The 15,131-nt window shown below is 51.5% G+C and overlaps 1 long non-coding RNA gene across 1 annotated transcript in view; it reads left to right on the top strand.

The window, feature by feature from the left end:
• Window positions 1-6,599, top strand: part of LOC137165895 (uncharacterized) — a 52,130-nt gene extending 45,531 nt beyond the window's left edge. Inside the window, exon 3 of the long non-coding RNA XR_010923516.1 lies at window positions 6,181-6,599. This is a non-coding gene — a long non-coding RNA (uncharacterized lncRNA). The remainder of the gene's footprint in view (window positions 1-6,180) is intronic.
• Window positions 6,600-15,131: the final 8,532 nt, after the last annotated feature.

The following is a 15,131-nucleotide window of genomic DNA, read 5'->3' as shown; positions in this document are numbered from 1 at the left end:
TACCAGTAACAAGCTAGGACATGCAGTCTTTACTGGTAACATGCTATAACGTACCCAGCTAGGCTGCAGTGTCCCTACCAGTATTGGTAAGCTGTAAACATTTGGAGATAGGAATAGGGGTGCAGACTCTCCAACTCCGCTGAAATGTATTGGGCACAAAAAGCTGTGGGAGGCAGGACGGTTGGTGGTGGCAGGTGTATCAGAGGGTAGGTGGTGTCCATTTTTCCAGCAACATGCCTGGATTTTGTCCCCTTCTACCTCTGCTCAGCAGAAATAAGACCTTTCTGGGTTGCTGTGGAGGGCAGGGAGAAGTGACTCCTGCTGCTAGTTGTGCCCAGTATAAAGCAGTGCTGAGCTGCCAGTTTGGGCATGCGATCCCCTTTGTCTTACTTTCTGCATCTCCTCTGGGTCGCTGCCCACTTACCTGTCTCAGTTATACAGAGAGAGGAGCATAGAACAGCCCAGACAAGATACAGCCAGAGCGACAGGAGTTGCTATTCCGGGTCAGTGTGTGGGTCCATCCAGTCTGGCCTCCTGCCCTGGATAGGGACTTCAGAGCCCCTGACTCTTCTACAGCATCTACATTGTTTCCCCTGGGTTTGCCGTGTGCTGTTGCATCCTGCTGCCATCACCCATGACATGGGTTGTGCATGAAATGCCAAACCTGTGGAAAGCTGCGCCGATTCCCTTGGTATGTGTGTGGTGGTGGAGCTGGGAGTGCAGAGCCCTCACAAAGCTAATTGGTTTGTATCTTAGATGCATCCCCAAATAGTTTGTCTGGGGGTAGCCGCTCACCCCCAGAATGAAGTGGTGTTAGCATACCAGCCTGTTGAGCATACTATGTGCCAAGTTAATTAGATTCACCAGGCCCTTTAAAGCAAGTTCTGATTGGACCAAAGATTTAGCCTGGCTGGGTTGTTATGGACCAGTCTGAGCCTCAGCTCCCATCCAAACAAAGCCGACCAAGCTTTGCTTGGGTGGGTGCTCTCACACTCGGCCCTGCGGTCTGCCCCGGCAGGACCCAGTGGTGCTTGGACAGAGCCCTTCCAGTGTGGCTAAGCGGTGGAGAGAGAGGATGTTAAAAGCCTGTCTGGGATAAGAGCAGGGTTGTCACATCCATCTGCTCAGAGCCTGACGAGCAGCAGATCCATATTGTTAACATATTGTCTGCCATATGGACTGGCTCAGCTCTCCAGGAACGCTTGGGAGACCTGACCTCTAGTGTGACAAGATGTGAGCATGAAGGACGGGTTGACAACAGCCCTTGGGTCTCAGAGTGTGAAACTGTGTTTCAGCCACTTCCGCTGCCTTTTGCTGTGCTCGCACATGCTCGCTCTCTGAGGGTTTTTTCCTCCCTCCCCTGTTTTCCGCATCCCTGGTCTGCACTAGATCAATGACCTTCACTCATAACCAGACTGGACAGTTCTAACTCCCTCCCCCAGGCCTTCGATCAGATGTTTGGTTGACGGCTGTGGAAGGCTGAATGGGGGGAAGCCAAAGGAAGGGAAAGAAAGATCATGTGTTCAACAGGCCTGGTACCCACCCCTGCCATCTCTGGTCTTGGAGCAGGACTGGGGCCCAAACCTGAAAGGTCCTGGGCACCCCCTATTCCCAATGATATTGGGAGATGTAGGTGCTTAGTGTCAGTTGAGGATCTGGCCCTTACTGGGGACCTAAATGGATCAGAGGGGCTCAGAAGTATTCAGACTTATGGAGCGAAACCTCGGATAAGCACAGGCCGACTCCCTTCCAACCTGCCTGCTGTTCCAAGTAGCCCTCTGGCATCATGCATCCAGCCAACTGGGTCACTGGACTGTCCCCTGCCCAATGGGAAGATCTTTTACTGGATGATCAGCTCACGGCTTTGCAGGCAGTAAATAGGTGGGCTGTGCAGCACTCTTCCGGGTGCTCCTCCATCCATGATGCTAGGTGGGAGCAGGTCTGCTAGAGCCCGGAGGGGACACCAGTGTGCGCATGCACATGCACAAGGGCATGCAGTAGTGCAGATGCTTGCCCTGTGATCATCCCATACTGAGGCCATCCCCTGAGAGCCTGAGAACCCACACCAGCAGCTCGGGAGTGGCCAGTGCTTAGGCAGACAGGCTGCTTTGAGAGGGTCTGGATTTCCACCCTGCCTCCCCCACTGCCTCAATCTGTTCTCCTGGCCTTACTCTAGCCATGTTCTCCTGGAGCTACTGGGGTGGGATGGGACGGGGCAGTCTGGCCCTCTGCACTGAGTGTCCACCACCAGGACTTCTGCCTTCTCGCTCCAGCCCAGGCTGCTGGGGTGAAATCCTGGCCCCATTAAAGTCCATGGGAGCTTTGCCATTAACTTCAGTGAAGTCAGGATTTTACCCTTGGGTCCCAAAAAGAGATTCTTTTTGTCAGCACCTTTATCCTGACCCCAGAGTTTGTTTGTGTTTTCAAATTGGTTCTTGGGGGTTCTTCAGCACCTAGCGCAACAGGGCCCCAAACCCTGACTGGGACCTCTGGCCATGAGGTAATGCAGATTGCTAATAAAGAGCAGCCAGACCCTCCACTTCCAGCTAATGCTTCCAGCCTAGAGGTGAATGAATTCATGTATTCTTTAAATTCACCGTTTTGCTCTTTGTTCAATGGTGGGCAATCTCCCCCGCAGAGAGCCTCTTTCAGATACTTCTGATGGGGCAGCATTTTCCTTTTCTTTTTCCAAGGAAATTGGAGATATTTTCTAAAGTCTCATGGTGCCTAGTTTCCTGGGCTGCTGAATGCTTCCACTTGGAATCATCGCCACTAAAAATCAGCCTCATTGGGTATGTCTACACTGCAATAAAAAATCCGAGGCTGGCCTGGGCCAGCTGAATCAGGCTTACAGGGCTCAGGCTGCGGGGCCATGAAATTGCAGTGTGGACGTTCAGGCTCAGCCTGGAGCCCGGGTTCCGAGACCCTCCCCCTCTCTGGGTCTCGGAGTCCGGGCTCCAGCTCAAGCCCAAACCCAAATGTCTATGCTGCTATTTTTAGCCATACGGACCAAGCCCCATGAGCCCCAGTCAGCTGCCCTGGGCTTTGAGACTCGGCGCTGTGGGTTTTTTATCACAGTGTAGACACACCCACTGAGACCAGAGTCCACAACAAAACGCAGGCATCATGACTCCTCCTCTTTCACCCTAACCACTTTGCCTGCCCTCAGTTGAAGAGGAGGGTGAAATCCTGACCTTAGTGAAGTCCCTCGCAAAACTCCCATTGACATATATGGGCTGGGATCTCATGCCTGCACCCCTAGGGAAAGCAATACCTCTCCAGGATCTTTGTCTCCGACTGCAGATCCTTCCCACCCCACATACACGTAATCCTATGAACATTAATAGTGTGAACACTGAGAGGCCTACTGAGATATTGCAAAATAAACCACAGGCAGGAGTCTTAGTTTATTTACGTACGCTTTAGTGATGTAACAAATCTGATTTTGTGCTAATAATGAGTCAGTAGTAGAGTTGGTAGGAGAATGGAGATTTTCTGACTCTTTTAGCCTTAGACCGTGCTTCTTCTCTGAGCTTAATAAAGCCAAGGCTAGTGCTTTCTGGTGTAATAAACAGCCACGTGTGCTAACAGGTTGCTGCACTTTTTTTAGAAGAATAAGTAGAAGCAAAGTTTAATAAAAGCCTTGTAGTCTGCAGTACAGGGTCTCGCTAACTTTAGGATCACCTTCATCTCTGGTGTAGGACAATCAGACAGATCAAAAGGCCATCAGCAGGGTGTACTACACAGCAAGTTTATACTTCAGTTCATTTGCATAGCATGATTTGATTGGCTACAAAATAGTACAGCACTACTGACTTTGTGGAATTCACCAGGAAAAAAAACGCGATTGGAAGGAATTTGAACCAATCAATGCTAAATATGCAAATGAATTTCCAGACATAATACTGTAAAAACCATGGTTCCAAGGAATCTATTGATAAAACCAAAAATTTAAAAAATGAGCAAATAAAGTAAAGTAAACGTGACCCCTTCTGATGCATTCCTCCGTGGGGTACATTCCAAAGCTAAGGGTCCATCCATGGGCATGTAAACAGTCCGTAGGACAGCATTGGAGGTGGGGCTTATCCTACTAGTTGGGTTGAACATGCTAAAACAGTTTTGATATATTACCTTTGTCTAATAACTTTACATTTTAATTCTAGGGTGTTTGTTGTTTTGGAGAGGTTTTAATTCCACTGGTTTATTAACTAGTTAAAGTAATTTTAAAAATACGGGCCAGATGGTGTAAATCAACTTTAAGCAATGGGGCTACGCCAGTTTACACTAGCTGGGTTGATGGTCTATTTGTTGTGATTCTCATTGACTTGATTATTGTGTGTCCTATCGCTTTAAAGCCCAGAGAAACAGAAAGGGGTCAGAAGTGAAGTGAGCAAACAGTATGGCTAACACCAAGAGTTGAAAAATCACAAGTCAGGCCCCCAAAATCATGAGATTGGCTTAAAAATCGAGATATGTAAAAAGATAATACATTTGGGATTCTTTTCATTCGCCCTCTGGTTGCTCTGTCTTTAGGGTGCACATGATTCACATTTTCAAGCTATTCCCTCCAGCCCTGAGGGCTGGAAATGCACCTTTTTACCCTTTTTACTTTTGGCTGGGAGAGTGGGAGTTTGGCCATGGAGTTAGGGGAAAAGGGAGAGGGCAGTGGGGTCTCAGAGGACACCAGGAAATGGCCCCTTCCATTTCTAATGCACACATGGTCACATACGTAAACACAGCTCTGGTCAAGTCAAATCCATTGGGGGAGCAGCAGAGAAGGTCATTACTGTAACAGAAGAGCTGTTCCCACACCCCAACTCTATGCCCTGTTGGGACCCAAACACAGCATTTCCCTGCTCTACCTTCCACCACCGTGAGGGCCCAGGATGCTTGGCTACCAGTTTATCAGAGCCATCGGAACTTGGCCAGGACAGCGTTCTCCCCTGCAGGCTATGCTCTACACCTCTCCATCCAGTCCCAAATGGTCCCAGGTAAAGATAAACCTGGATCAAAACATTCCCCAGTTTGGGCCTCTCACTAGTTCCAAGAGGAGAGGCTTCACCATGTCCCTGGGGAGTGTTCTCCAAGCCTGCAGAGCTCACTGTCTGCCTCTCCCAACTCCTCTGTGCTCAGCCCTGAGGAGAGATGAAAATGGCTCCAGGGGGGAGAGTGAGCAGGCTCGGAGGAGAAGGATGTTGTCGAGCTTCCCTCCTGGAAGGTTTCTGAAGCCCCTTCCCAGGTGTGATGGCAAGATCCCTGTCACTGGGCCCCACTTGCTGGTGCTACCTCACAATGGCCCATGGGCACCATATCCAGGCTGCCCGGGCAGTGCACTGAACTATGCAGTCAAATCCATCAACCTGTTTTAACCTGCCACGTCAGCTGCCCTCTGTCACCCCTGCCATTCATTCCCCTATGCCACTCTTTATGGGCTCACTGGAAACCAAAGGAGATTTTTCTTTCCCTTGTTTGCTTCACTTCATTACTCCCATCTGTTCCTCTAGCCCCTCGGTTCCTTTCTTTGCTGGAGCCCTGGAGATTTGCTGCTCTCTGCTGGTGCATTGGGCTGCCCCTCTGGACGGGGGGTTGTTCAGGAAGGGGGTTCAGTTCACAGGCCTGCGCTGGAGGGGTTGCCTCTTCAAATTAATCAGAGTTTTCTCCTCCAGAAGTGCTACTGTGGAAAAGCAATTAGCGCAGCCTGGTTTTTTATTAAGTAATCTGTGGTAAGAGCTGGTAATGAAGTTTAGGGCCGTTGTGACTCAATATTTCAGCCTCACTGGGTTGAGTCAAAGCAATCCAACCTGGGAGCGTGTTTGACGGAGAGCCAGTCATCAGCAGCGGTTGCGCTAAGGCTCTCTAGCCACAAGCTGGCTGGTGCAGCATTTCCAACTTGTAGCACCACTGCTGGCCCTCAGGCACTGATGGCTGGGGGTGAGTCTGTGTAGGGAAGGGGCACATGCTAAACAGGAGGAATGGCTTTCTCAGGCCAAAGATGCCCGTTTTATAGATGGGGAAACTGAGGCACTTTGACGGGGGAGTGACATGCTCATGGTCAGTTGGGGACAGAACCGAAGACTCCTGTCTCGCAGTGGCCTGTCCTAACCACTAGGCTGTGCTGCCTCTCAGTTGCTTTCCTAACTTCTCAGGTGTAATTATATGCATCAAACGTTTTTCCTCTAGTCTAAAGGAACAGTATGGAGGGTCAGCGGGGGAGAAGAGAGCCAGTGCCACATGCCCCCAGACCATGGGCCTGAAGATTTTCAAACTGCTGGAAGAAACGAAAACCTTCAATGGTGAAGGGAGAAATGACACCTGCCATTCGCTTTTCCGAGCAATTCACACTTTCACATGTCCATTGACATGCTGGGCACCCCGGCATGCTGCGCCAGAGTGGGGGGATGCAAGCAGCTGCGAAAGCATCGCACTTCCCCCTTTGAGAAGGCAAGAGAGGAAAAGGGATGTTGTTACTTTAAACAGCCACATGCCAAGCATCTGCTGGCCTGTTTTATCTGAAGTCCGACCGCATGTTGTTCCAGGGCCGATCCGCTTTAGCTGATTAATAATCTGACAGGAGCCACCCAAGGGATTAGCTTCTGAGACGAGCTAGGCCAAACCCCCAGCAAATGAGCCCCACGTTCCCTAGGGACCAAGAGGTGACTTGGGGGGCGGGGGCAGGGGACTGCACCCCTAGCAGCAGGGTGACGAAGCCTTGAAGGGGATTTATGGCATCTGGGAGGGTGAAGGGAAGCGAAGGGTTACGATTTCTGAGATGTAAACTAATAAATCAGTTAGTTGAGGGGGGAGCACCAAATTAAAAGATAACGTCTTAAAGGAGCAGCATTAATGATGCTGCTTGGAAGGGCAGGGGTGGGGGGGGCTCTGAAGGCAGACTGGGAGGATTCCCGTGCAGCCCAGTTGCAGCTTCCTTCCTGTTGGGTGTGGCTGGTGGGGAGAGAGGAAGGAGATAGTGGCAAAAGAAGTGACACCTGCTCTGTCCAAAGTTTCATGCAAGTGAGTGAGCGATCTCTTGGCTTTTATGAGCAGCAAATCCCAGCCCCCACCCCACCCTGAAGAAGGGGCAGAGAGGGGAGCCCAGGCCCCTCTGCCCCCTTTGGGTGCACATGATCACTGAAAGTGGGGGCTGCAGGAAGCCCACCTGGCATGCATGGTCCCACCCTGAAGAACTTCCAATCGAAGCTTAGACACGGGGCGTGTGACAGTGGAGGAGGATGGAGAGGGTTCGGACAATCGGGTCATGCAGCTTCACTGGTTGGTTGCACACCTGTTGTCGTGCAGATCATACAGATCTCCAAGTATGAAAACCACCTGCTTTTGTGAGGCTGCCCCCTCTGCTAGTTAACCCTGCTGGCCTGATCACTTGGCTGGGATACTGGGCTTCTGAGCTCTGATCCCGGCTCTGACACTGATTCTCTCTGTGGCCTTGGGCAAGTCACTTCCAACTTGGTTTCAGAGGGGATGGGCACCACCGCAATGCCCACGGATGTCAGTTGAGAGCTGCAGGTCCTCAAGCTCTCTGCTTTCCCTGTCTGTATACCGAGGACAACAGTGTGGGCCCACCTGGAGCAGGTGTGGGTGGGGATCAGTTAGTTCCTGTCTAAAAAGCGCTCTGAATATGGAAAGCGCCAAGGTGTTGCTTCTCTCATAAACTCACCCCTGAAGGATCTGAAGGTCATTCAGGCAGGGACCTGGTTCTGAGCCCCCTCCTGCTTCATGTTTCTCCTGGGGCACAGAGAGGTCTGGGATTTAGTGGTGGTTCAGAAAGGCCTTTTTGGTCATGTCTTTTATTGCAGCTGTTAGGAGAACAAGCCAAGGAGAGATGTGGTGTGTCCTAATGGATGAGGCAGTGGCCTGGGAAACAAGAGACTGGGGTCTATTCCCAGCTCTGACTGCTGTGTGGGCAAGTCACTTCACCGCTTTCTGCCTCAGTTTCCCCTCCCCCCATCTTTTGTCTTGTCTTGTAAGCTCTTTGGGGCAAGGACTTTCTCTCACTGTTTGCACAGTGCCCCAGGTCTGTCGGCTGTGCAGTGATGCAAACAATAATATAGGGTGACATTTTCCTAAGCCTTTCCAAGGGGACTCGAAGTTGTTTCCCCTTGTGATGGTGGCAGACATAATCTAGTGCAGGAGGGCACTGAACCTGAAGCAGACCGTGAAAAGCCCTTCTTTTCTGTGGGGGCTTGAGGAAAAGACTTGGAATCCTTAGCAAAGGTCCAGCTGTCAGCATTGCTCCTGCAGGGCCGGCAGGCATCCTGTCTTGGGTCTGAGTTAGGTGTAGGCTTGTGTCACCCAGCAGCTCTAGTGAGATCGTCCTTTCTGTTTTAAGTGGCACCCCATCTCTGAAGACACCAGCGGGCCTAAGAAGTTCTAACGAACCCCACCAGTCTTAAAGAAACCCAGTGGGGATGGGAGCTCAGTTTGAGGTTCCCTTTGCCAGCCTGGGGGGATGAATAGCAGGTATTGCTATTGATATGGTGTTGGCTGCGGATGGCTGTCCAGTGCTGACAGTGTCTTGGTGCCGTGGAGGAGCCCCCCTGCAGGGCTCATGCATGAAGTCTGGGGATTGCTGATCCTGTGGCACAGGTGGAAATGGAGCTGGCTTTGCTGACTTCCCTCAAGTATGCATGTGTGTTGCTGGGGTCTGAGCACCCTCCATGCCCACCAGCTGCGGTGGGGGGGCTGAGCACCATGCCCAAGATAAAGCCAGTGGGACTTCCCTGCTTCTCATCCTCCCTCCGGCAGCGTCTTGTGGTGGGAGTGTGTGGAGAGGCTCTTCCGGAGGCTGAGCTGGCAGTCGCGCCGCCACCACCTCTTACACACACAGCCGCGGTTTGGCCTCCTTTCTGTGAAGCTGCCAATTGCCCACGCTGCCTCCTGACCAACATCATTAGCGCGGGTATTTATATTTCATTAACGACATTAAGCCAAAACGGTATTAAAAGCAACACCAGTGATAAATAGCTTATTAATAAACAGGGAGCCGGCTGCACCGCGCGCAAATTCAATCCCTTCCTTAAACAGCTCTCTCACAACTCAAGCTAGCCGTTTAACCCTTGCCATTCTGGAAGAGATTGAAAGACTGTCTGGGGGAGACAGGAACGGGGAAGATGGGGTAGGTAAAATCAAGCTTGGGACCAGTGCAGTATAGCACAGCTTGCCCCGTGTTAAGGCAGCTGATTGGGAATGACGGGGGGGAGGGGAAGAGGAGATCTTTCAAAAATCAGTTTGGTATCTCATAGCTCCGCTGTCAGGATGGGCTGTAGACTCTGCAAAGCCTTCGGTGCATTTCAAACAGCAGCAGAACAGGGAGCATGAAAGCAAAAACCTCGTGAGATTTAAGACCAAGGGGAACATCTCTATTTGATTTTGCACTGTTCCCTCCTCCGCCCGCGCTCCGTGGGAACTCTCCAGCTCGCACCCAACTCCGGCCTGCTGCAGCGAACTCGGAAGACAGCCAGCCCTGTCCTCCCTTCTCCACGCATGTTTATTCTGGGGATTAAGAATTTTAGAAATGTGGCTTTTCTGGTCAGGTTGTCAATCAGTTAATTATTATTTTTTGTTTTTGTTCCCCCCCCCATTATTCTGCAAAATGACTCCACTTCCCCCCCCAAATACAAAGGCTCCTTTATTGCTTTCTGTTTCCTCCTTCCAGCAATAAATAGAAACTTGGATCACTTCAGAGTTTGGCTCCCCATGTCCCTCAAACCACTTCTCCTAGCTTGGTCTTTTCGCTTTGTACAGACTCATCCCCATGCCCACAACCCAAACCTGCTCCTGTGCACACTGCAGCCACACAAGGGAGTGCTCTGGCATGCTCGTTCACACTGGTACCCTCATGTTCTACACGACACCTTTCACTGTCTCCTGTTCCACCCCACTCCCACTCCCTGTCACTCACATAGCACACAAAGCATTCTCTCACTGGCTCGTGCACAGTGCATGCAGTCTCTCTAATGCAGCGTGCACACTCATGCCACACTCTCCATGTGCCTAGTCTTGCACATGCACCACATGGATGGGCTTGTACACAACTCATTCTTTCTCATGTACTCCACAGACAATGCACACAGACACTCATGCACTCTGACGTGCTCCCAACATGCCAGTCTTGCACACGCCGCTACCATGCACAGGAGACTTCATCTCCACAACACATGCGGATTCCCTTGCACACTTTTAGGCCTCCTCGAAGCCACATCCACAATGCTAGTAAGGCTCGCTCTGACTTCACACATCTGCAGACTCAAGCTGCAGTGATTGCAGGGCTAGTGCCCTAACCTAGTGGTCTCTCTGCTTTTAACCACCTGTTGGCTTGTATCCTTCAAGGCTCCTGGTTTTAGAGGGATGAGCAGTCTCTGCCATGGACCTAGGCCCCATCCCCACCTGGATCCTTCCTGAACATGCAGAGGATGGAGGGAGAGATGGTGGGACCTGGACTGTAACCAGTGCAGGATTTGGTGTCACCTTCTAGAGCTATATGCCCAGTTCCAGACCACAGCAATTGCCTTGAACTTCCTAATCTGGGCTCAGCCAGAGTCTCTCCTCTTTCTTCTCTCCCAGCCTGCAGACTCTGCAGCTGGGGCTGGGGGGGAAAGGCTGCAAAGATGCTGCAGTTTGGAAGGGAAAGAGAGAAGAGATGTGGCTGCAGGGTGGTCTTTCCTGTATAACCATCTGGCTGTGTCTAGTACAAGATGAAGAGCTAATTAACTAGAAGGGGCGGCTTGCAGTGTGTGTTTGCGTCAGTGTGGCTAGGGCATCGAGTGGTGTGTCTGTGCGTGTCTGTTGGTCAGCAGAGCCATGGATCGGGTGTGTACTGATAGGGTCCGGTCTCTTCCTGCATATTCCAGCTCCCTAGAATATGGACTGTGAAGGAGACAGGAACTGAATGGAGAACAGGAAGGAATAGGAGACTAGAAGAAAAAGTTTCTTCATTTTGCCTCTAGAGAGAAATTTTGTACAGACATCAAGAGCCCTGTTAGGGTAGGAGGCTTGAACACTTGAGGGGAGCATGGAACCCGGAGGCTGGGGACTCCCTGGTGGTAGATTTGGAACTCTTTTTATTTGTGTTTATTTTTGTATGTGATGGCAGTGAAACAAACTTTGTCCTGGGATCCAATCCTCTTTGGGTCACGAGTAAAGCTGGTTTGGTGGCTTCATTCAATCCCAACAGTTTGACACAGCTGATGTGAGAGGTCTAGGACTGGGATAGCAAGGTCAGGATTGAGGGGCTTTTGCAGAGCAGGGTTGGGAGCCCGTGACCGGAATAGCAGGGGGGCTGAGGCTCCAAACTGAGGTGCATTGGCAGAACCATGTAGGGAGAGAAGCTTGCACAGAACCTGTCTACACCATGCCTGGCTTATCCCAGCAAGATCTTTCATTCACTCTTATGAGCACTGAGACTCACAGATATTTCAAAGCAGGGAGGAGTGAAGGGGAAGAAAACAGGCATCAAGATAATCATGATTTCCCCAGAGCCCTTCAGGGAAATCGGAGGCTGGCATCCACCAGCATCTCTTCTGTCTCGCTCTTGCTACAGCATCAAGGGTAAACAAAGAAGCAGCGCAGCTTCCCCGAGCTAGTCCTGCAGCCCCCGCTGCTGCATGGAATGCAGGGCCAGAGGGATTCTTCCTTCTGGGTCATGAGAGGAAATGGACTGCACCCACCCCAGCTGCCATGTCAGGGCATTGGAAGGAGACGTGGCGAAGAGTGAGGCCAATGAACTCGGCACAAAATTGTGAGACCGTTCTGGTCCCAAATGGCTGGAAAAGGTGTCTTGGCGTGGAGGAGACCCAGCAGCCTGTGGGAGAGTCACCCAGCTCCATGTGAGAGGCTTGACAGTGGAAAGCGGGATTGAGAGAAGCAGAAATGCCTCTGAGTGTGCGATTGCTGCACTGCGGGGGCTTCTACCAGGCTTTGGAGTCGTGCACCCTGAAGGAGTCCCTGGAAATAGCCCTGAAGGAATCCTCCAAAGGGAGGCCACCCTCCCAACCTCACCCTGAATGGAGGCCTTCTTGAGAGAGGCCTAAATTGTTGCTTCTCTAGGGAGGATGCCAAGTCTCTTAAAGGCGGAGGGTGGTAAAATATGGTCTCTTTCTCCTTGTTCCCACTCCCTCACTGAGCTATTCCCTCATATGCGTTGAAGGATCAGGGGTTGCATGTTGATCCCCATTACCTTCAAGATCTGAGGTTGTTTTTTTTTGTTTTTTTTAAACTCGAGTGGTGTGAGATTTTGCATCCCTTCCTCATGCTGCTTCCTCCTTTGTCTGCATGGCTCTCTGCGTCTCAGTGGCTTTTTACCAAAACCCTGAGGTACTGGGAGCTTTGGATGATGGCTTGATTTCCCATATTGGATGTCCTCTCCCTCTGGAGGAGACTAGCCCCTGCTCTTGGGGAAAGCTTGTGCTCCCTGCCATGTTTCTGCAGAGGCTTGTTTCGTGGGAAGTTCTTATGCTGCTCTTATTCTGAGGAGCATCACTTGGTCAGTCAGCAATGAAATCCCTGAGGACGTTGTCTGGAGTCAGCTTCACGTCCGTATTCTGCTTCACACCCTGGCAGTGTAAAGAAGAGGAGTTCCCTCACTCCCAGCCCAGCCTTATTGCTCTGGTAGGCTGGGGGTCTCCTGGGAGCTGTAGTGAGTTTTCTTTGTGACCCCTGAGGGCTGATCCCAAGCAGAATCCCAAAAATGTCTCTTGTGTCCAACCCACCCCTCCCCTCCCCTCCCCTCCCAGCTCTTCCATGTGCCCCAGGAGCTGTTTGTTCCATCGTGCTTTCATACATTCATCGACTCTAAGGCCAGAAGGGACCATTGTGGTCATCTTGTCTGATCTCCTCTGTAGCACAGGCCAGAGTACGGCTCCAAAATAATTCCTAGAGCAGATCTTTTAGAAACACATCCACTCTTGGTGCTGAGACCGTTGTGACTCTCTGTAATGGAGCCTCTGCCCTCGAAAGGAATTTTAATCACACTTGACTAAGGAGTGCTGAAAAACACAAGGAAGTAATTAGAAATGTGAATTTACAGCCTCCTGAAATATTTCCCCCTCCCCCCGTCTCCACACAAAACGCACGTGTTTACCAATGTTTCCCCCCGCAAGCCTGCCTCCCATCACAGGTCTCATTGCTCTGTCTCTCTTCCGCCCCAGCCTTGAGCTCCGGCCCCCAGGGCTTCTACTGGGACAGGAGAAGGAGGCTGACCCGGTTCTAGGGGAAGCCAGTGTGACCCTCAAACCGCATCTTCTTTGGGGACTTAATAAACCAACTTGGTGACAATCCCAGTAAGCCCTTGCAGCTTTCCTGTCAGGCTGCTCCTAAAACAGCCTTAACAAGTGCATGTGAACCCCTACTGTGTTGGCCCCACAGGCAGGACTAGGCTGGGGAAGGTAGAGCTGGGAGGGTGGATCCAGCTTGGAAATTCAGCCACAAGTTATTGGTCTGAATGCAGCAATCCCTAGGTGACATTCACTGCTCTGTGCTCTCCCGGAGGTCAGACTAGATGATCCCGTTGGCCCTTCTGGACAGAAAACCTCTGAAGTGTTCTCAGGAGAGCCCATTGCAGGGGTAGTTGGGTTGGGCCCCATAGCCAGATCCCAGGCACGAGTCAGTCACAGACAGCAATGCTGTATGTATTTGTCTCTGTGGCTTGTGTGTCTGGGCGTGTGTGTGTGTGTGTGTGTGTGTTTTGTCTTCAAGAGCTCTGTGGGAGTGGTGGAGAAAAGGAGGGGAGAATCCGAACCTAGCCCAGATGCCCCTTTGTTTTCTCTTCCAAAGAGCTGTGCTTCCCAGAGGCGAGATGGGAACTCTGGGTGGAGAGGGAGTGGGATGGCATAGGAGGTTGGGTACACAGGAACCCTCACTCTCCCCCCCTCTTTTAAAAGCAACAGAACAAATGGCTGATGGTGAGCCAGGCGCTTTGGAACGTGGTTGCTGTGCAGACAGCTGCCAGCCTGGGTCAGGATTAGGGAGAGCTCTGGATTTGCTGGTGGAATTTCGCAGAAGTGGGTAAATTAGACCCTTTGGCAGGATGATCCTTAGTTGGATTAAAGGCCATTTAAAACCAGGCCTTTTTCTTCTCTCCTTTTTCCACCCCCTCTTTTTTGGGGGAGAGGTCTAGGGGACAGAATTCCTTTTCCATGGCCCAGGGACAACTCCCAATAAAAATGAGGGGGAGATTCTTTCCTTTTGGTAGTTGACTGGGGGTGGGGAGCGGGTCCTCTGGCTTGAAGTTAGATTCCACTGGGAGTGTCAGTGACAGTCTTTACCCACCAGACGGCAGGTGCCCCCCTCTTCCCAAATCTGATGCCATGTGGGCCGTTAACGCTGGCATCACCCCGGGCTCGTAACTGATGAGAGCGGCAGGGAGAAGGGGGGTATCATAAACCCTCCCCTGGGATCCACTCTTGTGCTCTCATTTTCCTATAACCGCTTTGTTTTTTGGCTAATTAAAGACTCTGCGCAGTTTACAGCCTGTGGGTTTTCTTATTTGGTTCCTCAGCAATTAACTGGTGCACTAAACCAGGTTTCGGTGGAGCCGGGCGGGATCCTCCGCTCCAAACTTTCTGATCTTTTAACTTGTGTCTTGCTCTCCTTTTCCTTACCCCCTCACTCCCCAGCTACCCACCTCTCCCCTATCCCTGCACCCTTCATGCCCCCTCTTCCTGGGTTCCCTTACACCCCACATCCCCTTGCTCTCACCCATCTCCTTAAGTCTTTTTCCCCTTGTCCTGACCTCTCCTCTCTCTCTTTGCTCCACACCCGATCCTTCTGGAAAGGAAAGGAAGACCCAGAAGACCATTTACCCTCCTTAGGCCTCTGTATGGCCAGGGAGCCCAGGTGACTTCAATGGGGGTTCCTGGAGCTGGGGATAACGTGAGGTGCAGGGCTGCCTGGCTGGCTGACTCTCCCAGCTGTGCTGCCCGGCGAAGACCTCAGCTTCCTCCTCTCTTGGCGTCTGGGTCTTTTCCCTGGCATGTTTCCAGAGGGTTGTCCCCTCCCCTCTCCTGCCCTGCTCATGCTAGGTAGCACTGTAGACTCTGTTCCTCCCCTCCTGGCCCGTGTGAATTTAGAGTGTCCTATAACCACTGCCCAGGGCTGGGTGCTGAGCCGGCCTGTATGTA

The sequence above is a fragment of the Emydura macquarii genome, unplaced genomic scaffold, assembly GCF_026122565.2.
Source record: "Emydura macquarii macquarii isolate MOO-44397 ecotype Brisbane River unplaced genomic scaffold, CSIRO-AGI_Emac_v2 contig_2768, whole genome shotgun sequence".
NCBI classification, from domain to species: domain Eukaryota; kingdom Metazoa; phylum Chordata; order Testudines; family Chelidae; genus Emydura; species Emydura macquarii.
The sequence above is the reverse complement of the archived record's forward strand: the minus strand, read 5'-3'. Positions and strand labels throughout refer to the sequence as shown.